At 41.1% G+C, this 25,188-nt stretch overlaps 1 protein-coding gene across 1 annotated transcript in view; it reads left to right on the top strand.

Moving 5' to 3' along the window:
* The window catches only part of LOC147439796 (uncharacterized), a 59,399-nt gene that overhangs the window by 12,613 nt on the left and 21,598 nt on the right, over positions 1–25,188 (top strand). The window lies entirely within an intron of this gene.

Below are 25,188 nucleotides of genomic sequence, written 5' to 3' on the forward strand. Positions count from 1 at the left end.
AAGAGACCCCCATTTGAGATACAACACCTTTCTGCCAATGGACAGAATATTGATGTCAATGGTTTTAGGGAACTGGTTCTTGGTGTTCCAAAGTAGGCAACCTTTATTCCAATTGGGTGAATTAATAGTGGGGGAGTACAGAACTTGCCCTGATGTAGCAGTTATGTTGTTGATACAGGGCCATAGAAAAGAACGTAAATAAACGACTTCAACCAAAACCAAGCGGTACTGAGATAGCAATGCTTCTTTTGATCATCTTTATAGGCTTCTAGTATAAGACATGCAGGACCTGGCCAAACAGGATTACAATTGGCTTAGATAGGAAGGCGACCTGATTTGGAGGGTTTAGAAACAGGACCTCAAAAATCCCCTGCCCTAAATATAAAATTTTCTCTATAGCCCAAGAACCAAACCCCTGGTCTATAGTTTGAGCTATGTCAGATATTAGTGGAAGATGACCAGTAAAGAACAAAACAACCACCCGTGACTTAAAAACAGAAACCTCCTTCCATATTGTCTTGGTGTCGCGAGATCCCCCTTAACTTGAGGATCGATCAATGGTGATGTAGTCCTTCAAAATTTTAAACAAATCAGGGGCATCAAAATCCGCGGTGGTATCTACTCGGTCATGCACAAGACTCTGTGCTTCTTCCGTGGGGTCAACTTTGAAGGTTAATGGGAGAGCATACACCGCCATTGTAGCGCGCAGAGCCCGTGGAAACCAAACCGTTTCATCTCGTAGTTGGGGAGGGCAACGAGGCCCCGCAAAAGGCCCTTGCCAACAAGTCGGTCCTCATCAGAGCATCACCGTGAATAGGGAGATAGGGTAGGGAGGGTCACCATCACTCACACCATTTATCTATTCTTCTTCTCTCTCTCTCTCTCTCTCTCTCTCTCTCTCTCTTTCTCTCTCTCTCTCTCTCTCTCTCTCTCTCTTTTCTCTCTCTCTCTCTCTCTCTCTCTCTCTCTCTCTCTTTCAAGGCCCATTACTAACCTTATTCATTCAATAATACAAAGAGAATAAGGGGCTGTGGATAGTTGAATCCACTTAGTGCTCCACCACACCTCGTGTCCTGCTGCACTTGCACTCACTTCGCATCATGCTTTACAAGTAATTAGAGGTTCGATTTTGCACGGGTGTACTACTGTGATGATTGAGTTGACGGCTCTACAACGACAAGGGCATTGTCAATAGCAGTACAAGAGAAGTCTAGATTGCAGATCTGACCTTATGCATGTATATTAAGTTTGTATAGAGCTTAAAGCAAGCCATAGCTAAGTTTTGCATATACACAATAGGAACAAAAAGTTTTGCAGCTCGTTTTTTATGTTTGTGGTTCTCAAAGCAGTGATTTTTGCATATCTCCACCATATGAAGTCAGATAGATACGATCCAAGAGTTTATCCTAGGGTTTTGGCATGGCACATTGTGGACGCACTGTTTATATCAAAATTTTGCAATTTTGAACATTGAATTTTTTGCAGCAGCTTGCATCAATCTTGGCACATTAAACCTTGGTATTGCAGAGCATGATGCAATTTGAATCTCTAGCCATGTATGGCAGACTATGGTGCTGTTTGAGAGAGATTTTCAGCCATGTGTGTGCATAGAGAGAGAGAGAGAGAGAGAGAGAGAGAGAGAGAGAGAGAGAGAGAGAGAGAGAGAGAGAGAGAGAGAGAGAGAGAGAGAGAGAGAGAGAGAGAGAGAGAGAGAGAGAGAGAGAGACATAGATCGAGAGAGAGAGACACATTTTTTTTTTAGCACACTATTAGAAGGCGTGGATTCAGCATCGACATTGCAAGTGGCATTAAATGAGTTTTGGAGATTTGATCTGTAGATCACTTTTTGATCCAGGCATGGCATTCCACATCAAATTATAGGTGGAGTTTTATAGGTTTACTGATACGCACAGGTACAGTGGCTGCTAGATAATTTTGATAGTCACCTTGGTAGAGTCTTTGTGGATAGTTATTTGTTGACAAATGCATACTTTCTTAGCACACCGTCCCATTGATCTCTTTTGAGAGAAAATAGCCTTGTAGGGATTTGTCTATTATATGTAGTAATTTACAGGGGCCTATTTGTGCACGATTTTTCATATATATTGAGTTGCAGTTACTACATATTTTTCTTCATGTGGCATCATTTTTAAAGCTAATTTGGTAGTTTCCTCTATCAGTTGTGAGACTCGGATCGGAAGAATCCTTTATGAGATTGTGGCCAGTCTTGAGTCTGCGCAGTCTTTGGAGGGTCGTTTGCGTGAGGTTTTCTTGAGCTGGGATGTTCTTGAATGTTGAGACACTTTTATTGATACAAGTTGCTAGAGTATCCCCTTTTGGTATCCTTGTCGTAGGCCATGTGTCTAGAGGAAAACCTTTGCTTTTGGCATTGAGTTGGCGGTCACATGACAGCTTGTTACGTCACTCTTATGCCTAGTGGTTACTTTTTCACTTTATGCACTGATTTTGTAATGTCGGGTTTTTGAGAGTTTTCTCCCCATACAAAGTAGACTCTGCTAGATTTTTCCCAGAAGTCTACCATATGTGTTCTTGCCACATTTGAGTACCTATAGCAGTGACTTTGCTACTCTTTGTCTTGAGGTTCTTCAGATATTTTAGGGGAAACTCTGTCAAAAATTTCCCACCATTTTTTCCATGAATCCTTGGTAATTTTGTCTTATATTATGGCTGCTAGTAGTGCTTCAAAAGGGAAGACTACTACATAAAGAAGTTCGATGGAAAAAAATTCACAATTTGAAAGCAACATATGCTTGACGTTTTGGTCAACAAGGGCCTGGAAACTCCATTAGAAGAGCATAGAGAGAATGCTTACATTGATGATCAACGGAAAGAGTTTGATGTGTGTGATATGGCCATGATTAGATTATATCCTGGCAAGACCATATTCTTCACGATTTGGACAAGACTACAACACGAGAGCATTGGGACTCTCTATGTGTAGCTTGAGTAGGAAAGAGTGCTTCTAACAAAGTCTTTTTGATGAAGAAACTTATGTGGCTGAATATGAAGGAAGGTAGCAATGCTAGTGCACACTTGATGAGTTCAATAGCACATTTTCTCAGCTGACATCAAAAGGGTTGGATTTTGATGATGAAATAGAGGCCATTTTCTTGTTATGCTCTTTGCCTTCTTCTTGGGATACATTCAATACTGGGATTAGTAACACTGCACCAGGTGCGTATATGACAAGTGGCCATAATCGCCATAGGAAGAGAGGTGGATGTAGTTGTAGCCACGATCATTCACAGGATCGTAAGGATCGCCAGAATTGTAGCAAGAGTCGAGGTCATGACTACAAAAATGTAGAATGCTATCATTGCAGCAAGAAAGTCCATTTAAAGAAATATTGTCGTGTTTTGCAACATGAAAAGGACAAAGCTATCTGACGCTCCACAGAGTAGTTTTAGGATAGAGGAGATTAATGTGGTTGAATCTCCATTTGCAAAATTTATTCTTGACATGCAATAGTCATCAGATGTGCTTTTTTTCACCTTTGATTTGAGTGTAGATTCTTATTGGCTCTTGATGTGTGTTATGCACAAAATTAGATCATTGATTTGGGTGCCAGTTTCCATGTTACTTCCCATAGGGAGTGGTTCTCCACAAATACTGATGTGCATGGTTCAGTCAGGCTTAAAGATTCCTGTGAGCTTGATAAATGCAGTACGGGAGATGTCAAGTTATGCATGACAAATGACATTGAATCTATGCATCGTGGAGTTAAACATATTCCTAACTTGACTAAGAGTTTGGTGTCAGTTGGTCAGATTGATGCTCTAGAACTCAAATTTAGGGATTCTGGGAAAAATTTACTAAAATGGGACAATTCTTCTTGTCTCTAGCTTTTAAAGAGAGGGGAACTCGTTCCAAGATGCACACTTTTCTGTCTCCAAATCTTGAATGAAATGTAGTGTTTGGATGATGCACTCGCAAGTGTTATTTGTGGCCACCACTTTATATGCAAACATGCAACATCTGTCAGACATATATTACATTTGAAGCTCAAAGGCTCGGTTCCACTTCATGCTTCTAGAAAGATCCTTCTTTGGCAGCTTGGAGGTATCTTGGCAGTGCATTTGTCACGAGTGGCTTGGTGCAAGAGGAGCACCCTTGCTTGCCAACGTCTCTATTGGTACAGGCGTCGCCTTTTGCAGCAATCCCCTGTGGGTTGACCAATTTTGATATCTGCCATTGTTGGAACTTCTTTGACTATGACTACACATGATTTCTCGATGAATCTTCTCCCAACTTGAGGCAGCTTAAGTTAATCCACTTTGTGTCAGCAAAAGAAAAAGAAGGGACATGTTTTCATGAGGCTAGCATCGAAATAATCAAACAAATCTTCAATTTTAAGGCCATGCTTCTCCCAAAATAAACATTGTAACAAACATTTTCTTGAGGGTGAAAATCTAGGCTACAGATCCATGCAAATGCATGAGTTTCAAGTTTTTGGCTATTCTACTTGTCTCAAACATGGAGGCTAGCATGTTGGGTTGTGGGTTGATGCACCTTGCCAATGTTCAAACCTCAAACTTGAGGGTAAGGTAGAGGGCTCTAAAGTCTAGCAGAGAATCACTTGTGTCTAACATGGAGGTTAGTGTTCTCTATTGTGGGTTGAGGCTCCTTGACAATGCTCAAGCCTCAAACTTGAGGGTGATGCACAAGGCTCTAAAGTCTAGATGAGAACTACTTGTGTCAACCATGAAGGGTAGAGAGTTGGGTCGTGGTTTGAGGTTCTTTCCCAATGCTCAAGGCTCAAACTTGAGAGCGAGGCACAAGGCTCTAAAATTCAGAGGAGCACCACTTCTCTAATGTGACTCATCAAAATTTAAAACTCAAATTTTGAAATGAATAATGACAAAATTGAAATGAATAATGAAAAGCTCAAGCCATGAAGGGGAGAAGCCCGCCTCTGTGGAGAGGCTATTGCAAGCACTCAAATGAGATCATGAAGGGTGTGAGCCCTCAGGCGAAGGTGAGGTCATGCAGGCTCCGAACTTGCAGGAGGAGCGATGGGACGACATCCTGAGGATATTTTGAATAAAATCTCCCTTCTTTCTAATGCTGGCATCATACACACTAGCAATGCAATAAACTAACACCGGGAAAATCCTTGTTTGCTTGGATCTGTGGTTGATCGCGCTTCAGCTTCTTCTTCTTCTCCTCAAGGCGGTGCCCACCTCAAAGAAGGTGGCATCCTCAAAATTGATGAGGTCCAACCATATCATCAGCACGCTTCCAAAAGGTGTCGCTTCCGAATCATCTAACTGCTTCCACCTTCAGTGAGGAGGGTGCCGCCAGCTCTTCACATGATGCTGCTTCCGGATCATCAGTCTGCTTCTACCAAGATTATTTCATGCCGCAAATGCACCGCCTGAGATGAGTTGATTAGGCATCAACCATGGACTCAAGATGGATGTGTGAGGCATGGGCTACCCCATCCACACATGTGCTCTCCCACACCTTCCCCCTCGCCTCCAGGATCTGTAGCTCCACTTTATGGACCTTGATCCGAACTTGCGCTATTTGAAATCGTCCCTATCTCTTCATTACCAGCACCACCAACTTCTCGTCCCTACCTTCTCGTCCAGCTCCTTACCACCACCACCACCAACTTGTCAAATGTAACTTGCTATCACTCATCACATGTGACCATATCAAAATCGAGGCCCTTCTGTATTGTTAAACCCTTTTCTTTTGGACTTTTGAGAAAGGTCATTTAAATGGCCCTTCTTAGACGTCTTATGTAGCAACTCCTTTGAGTTGAGATAGCTTCTTCAAGTGCATAGCAAGATGAGTCATGACAACTTGGTCTAGTCTATAGCATGTCGCTTTACCCAGCACTAATTGTTGCTAGCTATGCGGCTTATGGGGATCACTATTGTCTAGTGCTTAATATCCTAGATTAACAGCACATCTTCTCTCAACACCAATCAGTTGAGTGCCATCACCAGAACAGCATTTCATACCAGCACCATAGTCTTCTAATAGCGACAATAAAACTTAGTGACACCAAGAATAGGTATTGGGTCAAGAAGGAAACATCTAGAGAAGAGCACCTCTAGATAGAAAATTTGAGAAGATCTCTACCCTTTGGTAAGATGTTTTGAGCTAGCACCACCCCATGAGGGTGGTTTTCAGGCCTTATAATATATTAACTTAAACCAATCAAGTTTGGGATTGGTACCTATTAGCAAGCATGGAGGCTCGATCTTAAGTTCGAGCCTCCCTGCTTGTTCATGCTCATTGTGTATGTAAATGAGGGGCCTATTGGATCTAAACCTATTTGACAGAATGGAGAACTTGGGATCTAAACCTATTACCAAGCATGAAGGCTCGAACTTAAGTTCGAGCCTGCATGCATGTTCATGTTCATTATGTAAGTAATGAGGGGAAAGCATGGAGATTCCATGCTTGTTCCTGCTCATTATTTATGTAACTGAGAGGGAAACATGGAGGCTTGCGGGATATGTGCCACCCAATAAACATGGAGGCTCAAACTTAAGTTCGAACCTCATGCTCATTATAGATGTAAATGAGGGGGGAGCTTGCCTCATGCCCATCACATACTTGAATGAGGGGGAGGATTTTTCTTAGGGCTTTAGATGATTCTTTAAATAATATCTTTCTATTAAGGCTCAAAATTCATACAGTTTGCAAGAAAAATGGAGCTCATTTGCAAACTTCTAAAAGTCAAGGACTTGCATTTTCCATATTTTGACCCCTAAAGTAGGAGAATGATATCCTACTTTTTATGTAGCAATGAACAATATTGGTAAAATGATTCCAAAATGTACTAGAAGTTCCTTTCTATGCATAAAAAGAGGATAATTCATTTATACTAAGTAGAGGATCCTATTACATGGTTGGCTCTTGTATATTGCCAAAATACCTCCAATTAGATGAACCATTTCAGAAAATGGGACTTGAATTTTTCCCATTATTCCTAAATAACTGGTCTTTGGTAGGCTATACTATTGTTTTTGGCAATGGTGCTTCGATGTTGCGTAAGGGAAATATGGTCTGCAGGATTTTCATTTGTATGCACCTTTCCTAGCTTTAGATGTCCCTCTTCCAAAAGAGTGGGTATGAAGTGATATCTCACCTCAATGTGCTTTGTCCTTGAATGAAAGGCCAAGTTATTCGCAAGATGGATAGCTCTTTGGCTATCACTGTACAAAAAACAGTTGTCTTGTTTGAATCCAAGCTCTTTTAAGAATCTGTGAAGCTACAGAATTTCTTTCTGTCATTGCTACATACTCTGCTTCCATGGTAGAAAGTGAGACCACTTTCTGCAGCTTTGAAGCCCAGCTTACTGATGTGCCTCTAATCGTGAAGACATAGCCAGTACTGCTCCTTCGAGTATCTTTGTCACCTACCATATGTGCATAAGCATACCCTTCTAGAAAAATATCAGTTCCTCCAAAATACAAAGCATTTGTTGTTGTCCCTTTTAGATACCTAAGTATCCACTTCACAGCTTGGTAGTGTTCTTTACCTGGGTTGTCCATGAACCTACTCACAACTCCCACTGCATGTGAAATCTCTGGCCTTGTCCAGACCATAGCATACATTAGAGAACCTACCGCTGCAGCATATGGAACTTTAGACATATAGGCTATCTCCTCTTGTGTCTTTGGACACATATCCTTTGTTAATTTAAAGTAACCAGCCAAAGGTGTAGAAACTGGTTTTGCATTTTGGCATTGCAAACCTTTCTAGTACCTTCTTGATGTAATCCTCTTGAGATAGTTTTATTGTCTTCTTCATCCTATCCCTTGATATTTTCATACCAAGTATCCTCTTTGCAGCACCTAAATCTCTCATTAAAAAAGATTTAGACAGCTCCTCTTTTAGGTCTTTGATGTCCTGCATGTTAGCACTTGCAATCAACATGTCATCAACATACAACATTAGGATGATGAATTTCCCATCTCCCAAATTCTTCGTGTGATCCAGTTGCATCTTGTGAATCCATGATCCAACATCCATCAATCAAACTTCAAGTACCATTGTCTTGATGCTTGCTTTAAACCATAAAAGCTCTTCTTTGATCTGCAAACCATTTTCTCCTTACCTTTTACTTCATACCCCTTTGGTTGAAGCATGTAGATTCCCTCCTCTAAGTCACCATGAGGGAATGCCATATTTACATCCATTTGCGGGAGATTTAAATCATGAGCAGCTACAAGGCTTAAGACAAGCCTAATTGAGTTCATTTTTATAACAGGAGAAAATATTTCATTGAAGTCAATACCTTTCTTTTGAGAAAACCCTTTTACCACAAGCCTAGACTTGTACCTTTTCTTCCCACCTTCTTCTTCCTTCAGCTTGTACACCCATTTCTTTTGAAGTGCCCGCTTACCTTTAGGCAACTCAACCAACTCCCATATTTGGTTGTGATGTAGTGAGTCCATCTCCACTTGCATGCTCTTCATCCATTGTTCTTTGGATTCATGTTGCATAGCTTCTTTGTATGATTTTGGCTCTCCAGAATCTGACATCAAGAGATGGTTGAAGGAAGGAACAAACCTTCTAGAGGTCTACATGCTCTTGTAGATCTTTGGGAAATAGGTTGAGGCTCCTCATTTGGTTGACGTCGTTGCACATTGTCACCGTTTGCAGTCCTTGAGTCTTCACTGTCCTCAAGCTCCATGTACTCATCACCTGTTTCTTTTGTTTGTTTTCTTTCCAAGTAATCTTTGTACATATTTTGTTCGTAAAAAATTACATCCCTACTCCTTACAATTTTACCATCTTCAGGATTCCATAGGCGATACCCAAAGTCACCTTCTCCATAGCCAATGAAGAAACACTTTTTGGACTTTGCATCTAGCTTTGATCTTAGTCTTCTATCTATGTGCATGAAAGCCTCACACCCAAACACTTTGAGAAATGCATAGTTCACCGATTTACCTGTCCATGCCTCTTCTGGAACTCCCCCATCCAATGTCGTTGAGGGTGACCAATTGATTAAGTACACAGACGTACTTACAGCTTCTGCCCAAAGCTCAACCGGTAGGCCTGTATGTAGCCGCATGCTTCGTGCTCACTCCATGATTGTCCTGTTTATCCTTTCCCAAATCCCATTTTGTTGAGGTGTCCTTGGGGTTTTCCTTTGCCTCTGAATGCCATTTCTAGCACAAAAGCTTGGCTGCAATATTCGCCTCCATTGTCGGATGTAAGGCATTTAACCTTGGTACCTGTTTCATTCTCCACAAAGGCTTTCCACCTTTGAAATATGGAAAATACATTGGACTTATTCTTCATGACATAAACCCATGTTTTTCTAGTCGCATCGTCTATGACTGTTACATAGTACAATGAGCCACCAAGTGATGGTGTACTTGCAGGACCCCAAACATCAGAATGAACCAACTCAAGTTTTTTATTTTTTCTTTCATAAATTTTACCCTCTTTTGTTTACCATAAACACAATCTTCACAGAACTCTAAGTACACTTCTTTCAAACCTGGTAGAAGCTTCTTTGTTTGAAGGATTTGCATTCCTTTGGCACTCATATGCCCAAGCCAGTAGAACCACAGTGCACTGTCAACTTCTGTAGTTGTTGCACAAGCTGAAGGTTGCGTGCTAACAATACACAAGGAAAGTGTACTGACCTTGTCTCCCTTGGCACCATTTATAAAAACCAACTCAGTCTACTGGTGATTTCCTACCACTAGTAGTGCTCCAGAGCGGAATCCAAAAATCAATTAGTGAGGAAATATATGATTGTATCTCGTGCCCCTGTGTGGTTTGAGCCAGGGTTGGATTATGTATTACTCACTGACTGTGATGAGCCCACTTGTTACAAAGAAACCATTCAAATGGAAGATAGTGTGAAGTGGAAGTAGGCCATCCAATCTGAGTATAACTTGATTCTAACCAATGAAACTTGGGAATTGATGGAGTTACTAGAGTATAAACATGAACTACCTTGCAAATGGGTGTACAAGAAGAAGTAAATGGTAGAAGATCCCAAGCCTAAGTGTAAGGCTAGATTGGTTGCTAAAGGATTCAAGAAAAAGAAAGCCATAGATTTTGACAAGGTTTTTTCTCTATTAGTTAAGATGACTACACTACATCTTGTGGTTGGTTTGGTATCTACCGATGAAATGGAATTGATACAAATTTATGTGAAGACGGTGTTTCTTCACAAGGGTCTTGAAGAAGATGTCTACATGAAGCAGCCATAAGGTTTTGAGATCAAACCTGAGAAGCCAACAAGGGAAAAATTGGTGTGTAGACTCAAGAAATCTTTGTGAAGTCAAAAGATGAGATTGCACTTCTCAAGGATGCTTTAAGCAAGAAGTTTTCCATGAAGGATTTGGGTGATGCACATCATTTTCTTGGTATGCATATCAAGAGAAATTGTAAGCATAGAATACTTGAACTGTCACAGGGAGAGTGTATTCACAAGGTCTTGAAAGGTTTTAACATGCAAGGGGGAAAAGCATTGAGTACCCCAATGGCTGCATATCTAGAATTTAGCAAGAATGATTGCCCTAAATTGGATGTTGAAAAAGCAAAGGTGATGGAAAAGGTAACATATTCTTTGGTAGTTGGCAGTCTCATGCTTGCCATGGTTAGCACGCAACCATATATTTCATTTTCAGTGGTAATGGTCAATAGGTATCTGGAAAATTAGGGCAAAAAGCATTGGGAAGCAGTGAAGCATATCTTGAGATACATCAAGGGTTGGCTAGCAAGTGCTTACGCTTTGGGAATAGTGATGCATCCATAGTTGGATACACTAATTTGGATTATGTGGTTGTGTGGACAGTAGGAGATCCACATCTGTCTCTGTTTTCTTATTTGTTGGAGCAACAATCTCTTGGAGATCATGTCTCCAAAATTGCACTAAGTCTTCCACCAATGAGATTGACTACGTTGCAGAGACTACATTGTGAAAGTGACAGTGTGATTACATTAGAAAAGAACCTTGTGTTTCATTCCAACTCAAAACACATCGAGGTCACGTATCATGTGATACATGATATTTTTGGTTAGCAAACTCATTGAGTTAGCCAAAGCTCCCACCGATGACATTCCTACAGATGCTCTTACGAAGAGCTTCGCCACAGAGTGGTTAACACATTGCATTGAGATGATGGGTGTAGGGTGAAGCATGATGCTTCAAATTTACACAGGTTTGTAGTAACCATGGGGTGGTCACTACATGTAGAACCTATATATCATGTGCGCTCAAAGACTATTTATAAAATCCCTTAGTTGTCAATTTTGCACCAATAAAAAAGACCCTTTTCCTATTCAATCTGCAATTTTTTCATCAAGATCATTTTTTCAACACCCTTCTTTATGAAAAAATGTAAGAAAACTTCGAATAAATTAATTTCTAAGCTTGAACCCATGTGATAGGCATTTTTTGTGTAGTGAATCCCCTAAGGTACTAGCATAGACCACTTGGGCCATTATGGCCTTCAAGTGGGAGATTGTAATGGTGCAGGCCATACTTGTTGGGTGCCGTCCATTACTAACCTTACTCATCCTATCATACAAAGAGAATAAGGGGTTGTGGAAAGTTGAATCCACTCAGATCTCCACCACACCTTGTGTCCTACTGCACTGCACTCTGCACTTGCACTCGCACGCACACACTCTACATGGCATCTCACAAGGCGGCATGAGAGTAGATGAGGCCAGCCCAAATTTTCCAAAACCAAGGAAGTTTTTTTTGTCATTGTGATAAATCCAAGTATGAAAGTACTACTCATTCGACCTCTACCTTCCTCACTGTCTATTGCAAATGATAGGGACACCATCGCTGTACAGGATCACATTTTTGTTTTTTTTGTTCTTTTACACTCAAGTTGGTGCCCTAGGTTGGGCACCCTACCAAACTAAGGGGTACAACCTGTAGCAAGGAGAAATGGAATTTCATAAATTTGATAAGCATCTACGGCGATAAGATCAACATGGTACCCTTGAAGCTTTGCAGCTTCTACATGGACAATTTCCAATGTTTTGAATTATAGCACACCAAAATTTTGACTCCTTGGGTGGTATTGTGTGGCTTATGTTTGCTGGTTGACAGCCATGGTTACAAGCAACCATTCAAGGTTAGGTAGCACTATCTCAAGTATGGATAGATCAAGGCCATGCATGGAGGGTGAAAGCCCTTAGATCCGCATGTAGTGGGCGAGATAAGGCAAATCATAGTGTCAGCAAGTTGCCAAAATCCGAAGACAAGGTGCCACAGTGCAAGCATAGCGGATGATAAATTGTTGATAAGAGGTTGGCAATGGCAACGATTACATGTAAACAAGTGTTGAGCCAGCCACATATGCTTTATTCATAAGTTTAAGGTAGATATTGATTGTTGAAATGATATGCTTCCAATATGGTGTAATACTCAGCAAGGTTGGCAATCAACAAGCTTCTCAATTTTCTTTAAACTTTGTCTTGATTGTTTTGACTATAGAATACGACCCAGTACAAGCCTACCCACAAGCAAGGCATTTGTAGACAATTAAAATGTTAATGTACTCACAAATTTTGAAGCTTTTCCCTCCACAAAGAACATGCACCGCACTTAAATTTTTATGATAATAAGGATCTCATGAGAACAAATCCATATCTACATATATGCATTGGGTACATGGTCACTACAAAGAGTAGGTAAAATAAATACATGAGACGCATTGGAAGAACATTGACATCCACAACTATGAGCTATGACTTTTGATGCCAAGGGAGGTGATTCTAGAAAATTGGTAAGTACGTTAAATTTAAGTTTCAAATTTTGAATTTATTCAATCTTGCAAAAAAAAAATTAGGATGCCAACTTGCTAAGCAAAGGTTGCCTTGTTCAAGCAGAGCTGGCAGTTCGATAAAGTTTTCTAGATAAGCTTCCTAAGCTATCTCTTTCAATATTGGACAATCTTATGATTCTTAATAAGATGCATGATTTGGCAAGGATTATTATCTATAAAAAATATTGACAAGTTCAATTTCTTTTGCTTTAACATAAGTGTGCCAACAGGAGCATCTGTTAGCTGTAAGCATTTAGAATCCATTTTGTCTCATCTTTCCCATGGACTTTTGTAAATCAAGGCTTCACTTTAGGACATATTTCATAGAAGTTTCCAAAGTTTAGAATAGTCTATACGTATATGAAATCAATTGGGGAAACTTTGCAACATAGCTGCATGATTTTTTTATGAAGGTGGTATGAACCAAGCCATGAGGGCATGCAGGGTACATCCAATAGCTCTAAGCTTCTAAACATACATGACTATGAGAAAGATTTAAGCAAAGACCATTACCCATAGAAGAGTGACTAGGTTAAATAATTTAATTTTTTTCTTGTTTTTCAATATTTTGAACATTGCTTTGTATTAGATCCCCATTGTCCAAAGCAAAGTGCTTTGACAGAGTTCACAAGAAGCAAGGCTCCTAATCAATGCCGTTGTACTATCCATTTACTTTGGATCGAGGGCACTAGCATAGAAGTTTGGAAAATTTGCAATGTCAAGATATAAGTTCACATTTTACATATGGCAACATCAAACTGTGATGTATCCCTTCCAATACACATTGTGCAAGGCATGTAGGGTATGGCTCAAATTGTTGAAAATGTCATTGAATTAAAGGGTTTATCACTCTCTTTTTTTGATATGCATGCATGGTGTGCGAGTACGGTGAGATTCATTCCAATAAATCATTATTGATGCTTCCACTGTAACAGTAATTACTTTGCTCAGAAAGAGTTGCAGTTGATATGTTTGATTGTGATCTATGTATATTTCTACAATGGCCTCAAGGGATGAATCTTTAAGAAACTATTCATATAACGTACGTCAAAGGGTATTAAAAAAACCTCTTTACTTACATGCTTAAGGTAATAAAATGATCCCTTTTTCTTCAAAAACTTACATGTTTTTCTCTAAAATCAATCACCAAACCCTTCTATGAAAACTTTAAGATTTTAGCAATAAAAAATCCCATTCATTTGAACTCACGTTGTCGAGAAATTTGCGGTCTTGCCAGGAAAGCACCGGGCTTATGGCTGTGAGAGTTTGTGAGAGAACTCAACAAAAACTATATGAAGGAGTTAAACCATAGATGCCATGAAGACTAGGGTTTGTAAAGAAGTGCAATCAAAGAAGACTCACTCTTTCTCTCTTGCATTCACACACACAAAGAAAGAACGCAAAAGAGAATGTCAAAACAATACGAAGATGAAAACATCAAGGCTATGGTCATATCGTATCATGGGTAATATGAAAGGGTTAATGGATGAGTTAATGGCATTCAATCTTGGCTGACCAAATAGGCTACGAATTGTTCTTTGGAATTATAGTTTTGTGCTTACCATAATATATATATTTTGTCTAGTGATTGGGATTAATTGTGTGTACAAATCCTCTTGGTTCATAGCAAGATAACTACGCTTACATTTAAAAAAAAATTATAGTCTATGAGAGGTAGTATGATGGGATCCGGTGATAGAAGTATTTCATTGAGCCTTTCAGGGCCAAAGAGAAACACTATACGTTGTTGAAAGTGTATTTTACGGCTAATCCATACGTTAATTCTAATAGATTGTACAGAGTGAAAGCGATAGAAATGATCATCATGTGGATTATTCATCTAGGATAGTATGTGAGAAATGTAGATACGAGAGAAGTGAAGAGATGAGAATTTTCCCTCCCAAGCCCTATTCTTGCCCGTAGACAATAAGGATACTGCGGGGAGAGATGTACCTATAGCAAAGAGAACCTAAAATTTGTAGAGAGGATGAATTACTAAGAGTGAGAGAGATAGATTTGGTTAAGGAGATAATATTAGATATATATATATATATATATATATATATATATATATATATATATATATATATATATGTTGGATTAGAGATGAAAAAGAAAACAACAAGAAATCAAGAAAACATCAATGTAGAACACATCTTACTTGACAAACCCTTTGGCACCATTATTGATGGAGAGAGAAGAAGAGTGGATAATTCCACTTTGATTGATACACCAAGTGCAAGACCTTATTTGATTAGAGTTGATCTTCCAAGGTTAGCTTGTTGCAAGAATGGCTAGTCTCCCTCTAGGAGAAAGTGTAGGCTTGGGCTTATGTTAATGGCTAAGTACAATTAGGCATTACTACTCACTTCCTCAAGAATTCCTCTCATCAATGGCTTGAATGCTTGAGGTCTTTCCAAGGAAGAAGAGGTCCCCTTTTATAGGTGAAGGGAACCCACAAGGGTTTACACAAGAAGAGAGGAGCCAGTGTGAACACGAATTGGAAAAGTTGGAAATGAGCTGTCCCTGCATGATGTGGGCAGACTGGGGTCCAGTATTTTGATCATATCTCCTCAACCATGGCTCCAAATAAAAAAGTAAAAATATGGGCAAAAACTTCAGCTCATTAGCTACGATTTTAATTTTAAAATTGTTTTCCAATTCGGATTGGAACCTTATGTAAAAAATTCATCAAAATAGGGTCCATTTATGGCAGCAAAAGTCTTCGTGTGGTCTCCTTAGCCTAGACTTTCATTTAATTCCAAAGGACACCTCATGACATATGAAAGCATGACATTGCTCCTTGATAAATTTTTGTAATCATGCTTGCAATAATGCATTAAAATAAGTGTATCTTTGAAATCATGCCACCTAGTGTCCCACTAGGATTTGGTTCCCTCCTAGTAGCTATTTAAAAAGAAATATAAGAAAAGTATAAAAAATACATAGAATATATATATATTGGAGTTTACCCTAGATATAGGATCTAGCTAGGGTGTGAGATGATAATGAAATAGTAGAAATAAAGAATCAATGCTTTTTGCCCCAAGCTAAAAAGGCGAAGCTATTGATGCTTTTCCCATAGTATTTTCTGATGGTAAAGTAAGGATAGGTTACCCTTGAGAAAAATAATAGGATGAGATAGAAGGCTTATTATTATACTTAAATATGCATATGTACACTATAGGAAATATAATTATGTATCTAAAAAAATACAAGATAGATCTTGTTGCATGCGTTCCCACTATGTACGTGTCACAGCACGACATCCACCCCCTCTAGCTAAACCTGCACATCCTCCGGTATGTGCCACATTGTCTCTTTGTAAGAATAGACCTCTTGTACATATTCCTTGTCTTCTTCTTTACTGGATGATTCCAGAGCTTCATGTTCACTTTGATCTTCACCTGTGTTTTTCTCTTCTTCCTCATCAATATCTTCTAGATCATTGTATTCTCTTCTCTTAAACATTTTAATCCTTTTTCCTGCAATGGGAATCTTTACTTCTGTACCATCTAGTTCAGACAAGCTGTAAGTAGCATTTTCATGCACATGCTTTACAACATACGGTCCAAACCATCTTTTTGAGAACTTACGCATGACTGTGTGCTGGTTATCAAGGCTACTATCATACACTAAAACCCAGTCACCTTTGTCAATTGCTTTGCTCCTAAGTCGATGTCGCTTATCAAAATAGTCCTTGTTTTTCAACCTTGCATTTTTGAGTCGTTCTTTTGCAGCTTCAATGTCTCCAGGTCTTCTCTCTAGCTGCCTTATACGCAGTGCAAGGAGATCTTCCCTACTAAGTTCCTCTTGCCAAGGTAGTACATTCCATGTGGGAATTGTATCCTCAATTGGCATCACTGGCTTTTGACCATGCATTAGCTCCGCAGGCATGTAGCCAGTTACTGAGCTATGTGTTGTACGATCAGCCCATAAAGCATATGGTAACAATTTTGGCCACTCACCAACTCTTCCTTCGCAAGCCTTGGCCAATGCTTTGATGATAGGAGGATGCCCTCTTTCACTCTTTCCATTGCCTTCAGGATTGTAAGCTGTAGTAAGAGAAATCTTGATCCCTAATCTAGAAAAGAACTCCCTTGCTTCTTCGGCATCCAGTTCACCTCGATCTGCAGTGATTTTTCCCACACAACCATAACGGCAAATCACCTCATAAAGAAGGAATTTGCACACATCTTCTGTGGTCTTAGCTCTTAATGCTCTTCCTTCAACCTGGTTAGTTAGGTCTTCTCGTGCAAGAACCAAGTATCTCATCTGCCAGAGTCCTAAAGGCATCGTGACTAGATTCACAACCACTACAAGAGGTTGTGTGCTCTTGTGACGCTGTTAGCGACGGAAATACATTGGGTTTTTATAACCCCCGGCGTCGCTAAAACCGTCGCTACGAGCGTCGCTATAGGCGTCGCTATATAGCGACGCATATAGCGACGCCTATAGCGACGTTTACACAAAAGACTATAGCGACGCTCATAGCGACGCTACAGAGCCATAAAGAGCGACGCTTATAGCGACGCCCGAGAGAATATTTTTTTGGTGGCAGGGCATTGAATGCCCTGCCACCCATCAACCATATTGTACTTGATTCACTTTTTAAAAAAAGTACAAAGGTAGATAATAGACCCAAAATAGTCACCCACAAGACGCATTGTTTGCAAAATTGACAATTGTACACATCATAGGCAAAATGAATTGATTGGCAAATGTAATAATGACAATTGTACAACATCATAGGCATAAAGAATTGATTGGCAAAAGGAACTACGGTGACAAATGTAATAATATACATGGTTCAAAAAGACGTATAAAATCCGTCTCATGATACATAAGCTATGAGAAACCCTAAACTAATGCTATCTAGCTACGGCTAAACTGACGTCGTCTAGTCAGACGTCTCATCGCGTCCAAGCGGCGTATCTGTCAGATTCTGCAAAAAAAGAGAATAAGACAGCTTTCAGTAAGTATAAACATATAACGACATTTATAAAACAATACAAAAAATAAAAAAGAGTAAACCCTAATACTAACCATGCCGCCGCGAGAACTGAGAATGTCCATCAGGGCGTTTAAGCCCTTCCTGCCTGCGTACTCGCGCTCGTACGGTGTGGGATCACGTCCTGTCATCGACCACTGTCAAAACATACAAAGATTTCATTATGTTAGAACTAAAAAACTCATAAACCCTAAACTATCAAACATGCATAAAGAGCAATGTGAAAAGACTTACAAAATCAGACTCAAATGATGTCCATCCACCGCTCCCCAAGTGGTGCGAGCTCCCTGCCTCTACTCGCGCTCTGGCTGCATCCTTTTGTTGCTTCCACTTGTCGGGATTCTCGCGCGCTGCTTTCTTCGCATTCTTCCAATCTTCTTTGGCCAGCCAATCTGGCCTGTTCCACCCATTCTTGATTGCTTTTTGCACTTCGGAACGCTTGTGTTTGCAGTATTCGCGCATTCGAATCTTCATCAGGTCTTCATTGAAGCGCTGATCCCGTGTTGGAACGGGAAACTCATCATGAAGTATGTTGATGACTCTGTTTTTTAAATCACTTGGTACTTCACTCCATTTGTTTAGTATGTAGTGTCTAAACAGCTGAGAGCAAAGACCACGCATGCGCGAGATCACCTTCTTGCCGTCATCATCCATGATGATGCCGCCGCTGATGTCGACGGAGTAAGGCAAGCCCTCTGGCCGGTGACGCGTGAACCTGGGTGTCCCGGCAGGGGTCTCTAGCGGCGTGTCGATGGGGGTACGGACGTCAGGTGTCTCCACCGGCGTCTGGGCCCCGAAGCGAGGAGTGTCGAGTGGGGTGGCTCCTGGCGGAGTAGGTAGAGGTGTGTAGCTTCTAGGAACAGTCAGCCGTGCAAAACCTGGCGTAGATGGCGATGCTGTGACTGGTGTGGGGGCGGGCAAAGAAGGGGAGGGTAAAGAGCCTCATCGAACACGAGGCGGTGTGGAGGCATCGGTGGCGGAATCCCCACAACAACCGCCACCGCCACCACTAGAGCGCCGGTGTCTAGACGAGTGTGAAGCTCGTCTCTTCGACGCCGAGGCTTCGGAGCTTGCCGAATGCTCCGAGAGAGAGGGAGATGCGGACGGTGTAGGAACGCGGGATGATGCGCCAGAGCGATGACGCTCCACGTACCACTGTCTCTGCTGCGGTGACAAAGAAGAAAGAAACTCCTCATCATCCATACCTGCATTAAACACACGAATATTTAAACTTAATATTGAATGAATAGAGTAGACAATGACGCAAAGACCATTAAATACAATGACGTAATGACGCATATAAATACAATGACGCAATGAATCGAGTGATAGAAGAGGCAAGTCGAAAACTCAGAATTTTCAATCAAAAGATGTGAGCGCGAGTAGAAAAGAGAGTTATACACCATGGAAGGTACTTAGAGAGCCAGAGCTTTTACAACACGGAGCAAAATTGTTCAAATACAATATTTGTGGCTTTAAGAGATCTCTCTCTCATCCTCGCATAACTCAGCATAACTTCCTATATCTATATAGAGCTCTCCGTTTAAACACATATCCTCTGTTTCATTTTGTAGCTCCTCTGCATGCACCCCATATAGAGTAGTAGCATCTTGATGCTCGTCTGGCACCACCGCAGCGGCTTCTGATTGAGCATCTTCTCTGATCTCCTCCATTGATGTCGTTGTGATTGGCACATGGTAGCCTTCATACGTCCTTGCACTACGAGGGGCTACCTCTATGACGTACCACCAGTTTGATGTAGACTTTGTAGGATGAAATATTACCTGCCAGAGCCACATAACTTACATGAGAGCTTTCAAGCACATAACTTGTAAAAGGGGGATGTTAACTATTTACATACTTACTTGTTCACAATGCTCGGGTAGTACGAAAGTGTCTCTTAGGTCAGTCCATTTCTTAGTAGAATCCACCTCAAGAAAACCAGACTCTCCTCTACGCACAGTAGCGTTGCGACCCTCCATGATTATCTTGAACCATTGCACGTCGAACAAGTCGACAAAAAATCCTTTGTAATCGATCCTCAAAATCTCTTGTAGCGTGCCAAAGTAAGTGAGTTCCGCCACCACAGGATCTGCATCAGAGGAACGTCGTCGACTAGACTGTTCAAATTTTGCCATGATTCCACAATCTTGAGTAAAACGCTTTTTGTCGATTCGTTCCACCCTAAAATGTCGACCTTTACACCATGCTGCTGTCTATGACTTACACTACAATGAACAAAGATTATGAGTGGCCGTTCAAACGTTATTAAATAAAGTCACTTGCTAGTCGTACATTGCAAACTTACCTTGGTCGCACAACCCCGAGAGTACTCCCACTCTTCTTCAGTCACTTCGTCACCGCATTGTTGTGCGCTTTTCAATTGGTTGTGCAACCATCTTAAGCTCATGAAGGTTGGTAGGCTCTCCAGAACCGCTGGATAGTGCATCGGTGGTCGTCTTCCGCGTCTCCACTCGATTCGTGCCCTTTGTCGCTCTTGCTTTGCATCCTCATATTGTGAAATCCACTTTTGCATCACTGGATTGTGAAGCATGCAAAAGCGGTTGATTTTAGCCTCTAGATCTTCCGTCATCTTCTTCTCAACACCGAGATTGCACATGACAATCCCAGATATGCGCTCATCATCTATGGTTCTCCATAGCGTGTCCCGGGATTTATCAAATCCGTCTAGCCACTCTCCAATGTACACTAGGGACTCTGATACCAACCAACCTTCTGCCATGCTACCCTCCGGACGTGCCTTTTGACGCACATATCCCTTAAGCGTTTTCATGAAACGCTCTAAGAAGAACATCCATCTGGAATGAACTGTGCCAGCTATTTCCACCTCATCAACTATGTGAACAAGAAGATGCACCTGAATGGTTAGCATTGTAGTAGGAAAATGTTTCTCAAACATGCACACAAGCTCCGCAGTATTTAGTTTGGCGAGTGGTATGGAGTCTACGTTGATCTCCTTTTGTGAGATCCATTGCACCAGCTTTGCAAGTTTGTAGATTGTGTTACGGATGTCGAGAGACAAACATCCCTCAATGGCAACCGGTAAAATAAACTGTAAAGTATGTGTAGCAATGATATTAAAGTCCACATTTTATGCAATGATATTAAAGACCACTATGAACGTACCTGACACATTTTATGCCAATCGTGTGACTTCAAACCGGTAAGCTTTCCTTCTTTAGTAAAACACGTTCGGAGCGAGTGCATTACGCCAGTGGGGGTCCGCAAAGATCGAATGGCCTCTTTTACTTTGCGTTCTTGGGCTCCTGTGAAAATCCATGGTGCTTTAGGGAGTTTTATCGATCCATCAGACGCTATTTGCGGCCAATATTGCTCCATACGATCCACATTTCTAAGGTCAACTCTGGCTCCCAAAGTATCTTTCTTGCCGGTCAAATGGTCCCATAGTAGATTACCCACATTCTTGAATATGTGCATTGGATCGAGCAAGTGATTCATCATGAGTCGGGGCCAGTATGGTAACTCGTACCATAGAGATAGTCTCTTCATCCCTGGAGGCAATCCGTCATCGCACATCTCCTTCTGCTCTAACCATGCTTGTGCAGACATCCTTGGTGGCTCTCTTCCCAAAAAGCCGTCGCGTAACACATGATTCTCTGGAAGATACGCTTGATGACCTTCGTAGATTTGCTTCTTCAGTGAGGGTGCCCTACGTGCATTCAGTCTAGGTCCACATGTGACACATGCTCTATATCCGCTTGTTTGAAGCCCTGCATGTATACACATGATAATAGATCAACTATGGGAAAAAACAATATTTACAGTGTCGGAGTGAGGAGTGTCAATAGATCACCTGAGCATTCTGTTAGCCCGGGATAGTCATGCATGGTCCACATTAGAATGCCTCTGATCAAAGCATTCCGTCGTCCTGTGTGTCGGCTCATATCCACCACCTCTATGCCAATCCACAATTGTTGTAGCTCTTCCAATAGTGTACGAAGATACACATCCATATTCCCCACTTTATATCGCCCTGGCACAATCAAGCTTAGCCATAGGTGCCCCTTCTTCGTAGTCAACCACGGGGGAATGTTGTAGTTGACGATGACAACGGGCCATACACTGTAAGATGTTGATCTTTGACCAAATGGATTTACGCCATCCATAGCCAGGCCTAAGCGCAAATTTCGAGCTTCCCTGGCAAAATCCGACCATGTTCCATCTATATGTTTCCAGGCTGCGCAATCTGCAGGAATTCGTAGCACACCATCCGAAGATTTATTCTCCTCATGCCATGATGCTAGGGCGGCCATGGACTTACATTCGAAGAAATGCTTGATGCGAGGAAGCAGAGGAAAATGTCGCAAAACCTTTTGTGGAATTTTTGTCCCGTGGAGATCTACTCGATATCTTTCGGAATCACATTTCGGACACTTCTCCATGTCTGTGTATTCCCCTCTTAAAAGAATGCAGTCATTAGGACAAGCGTGGATAGAATTGTAATCCATCCCCAAGTTTCGTAAAATCTTTCTTGCTTCATCTCGGGAATCTGGCATCACATTGTCAGCTGGTAGTATGTGCTCTTTCAGCAATCTACACAACATAAAAATATGATACAGTCGTGTAAAAATCTATCAGATCATTGTACATTTAGAGTTCTATTAAAGTAAACTAATTGTAATAGATCACCTGAAAAGCGTTGTGACGCTAGTGTCACTCCATCCAAACTTTGCCTGCATGTTGAGAAGAACCAGGAGTGCTTTCAATCTAGACATACGTGCTCCATTATACAATGGCGTATCGGCTTCACTTTTCATATCATCATAGATAAGCCTTTCTGAATCCATGATCGTCTCGATCATTTCATCAATCTCAGGCTCAAACATTGCCTCGTTGGGAATGTGCTCTGCATGATCATCCCCCGAGCTGTCAGAGGCTACATCTTGTGGCCTCACATATGCTGCTTGACCAAAGCGCCTGCAAACACGTCTATTGGGTTGCAAGATTGCTGCTTGTTGGCCAGCGTCAGAGTCCGACGAGTTATAATTGGCAACAACTCGATCTATAATAGATGGATCGAACTTGCCAAATTCGCGAACGTGCTGCAAAGAAACACGTCTTGTCCGTCGCACAGCATGCTTGCATTGATTACAAGGACATAAGACCCTCGTTGAGAGATAGGTGTTTCGGTTGGACGGTCCCACATCCTCGTCGCTACTCATAATGAGGATAAAAGACTTATAACCTGGACAACAAATTTAATATTCTATTGGAATTTTTCATCTTATCTCTCTCTCTCTCTCTCTCTCTCTCTCTCTCTCTCTTTACCTCACATTCTCTAGTCATGTCCAGTCCCCGCACACCTCGGTCTAGAGGTGCACGGAGATCAGAACCACCGGGTTATAATCTCGTCTTTATTGGTAAATACCTATATTTGTGGGTACAAGAAATCTACACACCCACGTCTACATGATACTGCATGTAGTGGACAAAACCCCATTGCCTCTTCTCTAGCTGTAGCACTTCACTTCATCTTAACATCTTTTCACAGTAGATCTTTTCACTGTTCGTCTAACTCTAAACCCTAAACCATAAGTAATTCTTGCGTGGACTCGATCTAACGTAAATAAGCGTAAATCTAACTAAAAATAAAGCTAAATCTAATTTAACGTAAGTCTAATGACTAGAGGTTGTCTAGATCGTCATTGTGTTGGGGATGTAGTGACTCTTGCCGCCCTGAACATCCACCTTCTTCCCTATCTTCTGAAGACATTTCACCAGTACTTTTGGATCGACGGAGCCCACCATGAGTGAAGGCAGCAATACCCTATATTCCATTGAGGGCTTTCTTCACCCGCTTCATGCAGGCATCGCAGTCTATGGAGACCTAAATCTAATCTAATATAACGTAAATCTAAATCTAGCTTAAATAAACGTAAATCTAGTTAAAAATAAACCTAAATCTAATTTAATGTAAGTCTACATATAACCTAATCTTTAACGTCTTTTAAGATAGTTTCCTACGACGTTATAACTCTCTTCTTCTTGTGTGTGTGCGCGTGTGTGGATGTGTGTGCCAATAAAAAGAGATAAATGGTATAACCTTTCTATCACCCATGCCAAGTATGATAGATTGATTATGCCATTTCCCTCTTGAATAATAGGTCTTGAGTTCAACTCCTCCTCGGCTAGATCTTTAGGTCTTTTAATTTTAATTAGTTTCCTAAGACGTTAAATTAGTTTCTCTCTCTTTCTCTCTCAATGTGTGTGCCTTTTTTTGGATCGTATGCATGTTTTCTCTCTCTTTTCCTCTCTCAATGTGTGCGTTTTTTGTTTATGCATGTTCTCTCTCTCTTTTCCTCTCTCAATGCGTGCGTTTTTTGTTTATGCATGCTCTCTCTCTCTTTTTCTCTCTCAATGTGTGTGTGCATTCTTTGTTTATGTATGTGTGTGTGCGTTTTTGTTTTTGTTTGTACTCTCTCTCTCTCTCTCTCTCTCTCTCTCTCTCTCTCTCTCTCTCTCAAAAACACTATGTGTGTGTGTGTATGTGTGTGTGTGTGTGAGAGAGAGAGAGAGGGAGAGAGAAAGAGGGGAAGGGAACATGAGAATGAGGAGAGGGAAGGAGCATACCTGGCTCTCCTTCCTCTCCTCGCGTGTGTGTGTGTGTGTGTGTGTGTGTGTGGAGAAGAAAAAGAGAGAGAGAGAGAGAGTGAGGGAGAGCGTTACCTGCTCCTTGATTGAGGGTGCCAAAAAACTCAGATCTGAGATCTGAGTTTTTGGGCGCGCTCGGTTATTTTTTTACCCCAGCCGGCGTCGCTATGAGCGTCGCAAATTTACAAAGAAATTTGCGACGCTCATAGCGACGCCGGGAATTATTTTTTTGAGCGTCGCTGTGTGAGCGTCGCTAATATGAAGAGCCTCTTGTAGTGAACCCATTTATAGTGCATGGCTAATGGATATGTAGGGTGCAATCCATCACGATGTCGAACATTTGAATACATTTGACAAGTTACACATGACTCTACAAACTGAGATACATCTTTATACATACCCTTCCACCAGTATTTTTCTTTCAACTTGGAGAAGGTTGCCCACACACCCCTGTGTCCAGCCCATAGACTCTCATGAAACTCTTACATGAGCTTTACTTGAGTCTCTTTTTTACATATAACCCGTTGTGGTGTAGCACCCTTTTGTTTAGGATGCTTCCACAAGTAACCATCCCTTAAAAAGTACCCATATGCTTTCCTGCGTATCCTCTTGAATTCTTGTTCAGACCAATCATCCTATTTTGTTAGAGTACTCAAGTACCTTCCAATAGAAAGCCAATCACCTTCATAAAGATCTTTCAAGAACAATTCAAGTGAATTAGTCATGCAGACATTGTTACCTTTGACATGA

Source organism: Adiantum capillus-veneris, chromosome 16, assembly GCF_014529385.1.
Source record: "Adiantum capillus-veneris isolate H3 chromosome 16, ASM1452938v2, whole genome shotgun sequence".
NCBI classification, from domain to species: Eukaryota; Viridiplantae; Streptophyta; class Polypodiopsida; order Polypodiales; family Pteridaceae; genus Adiantum; species Adiantum capillus-veneris.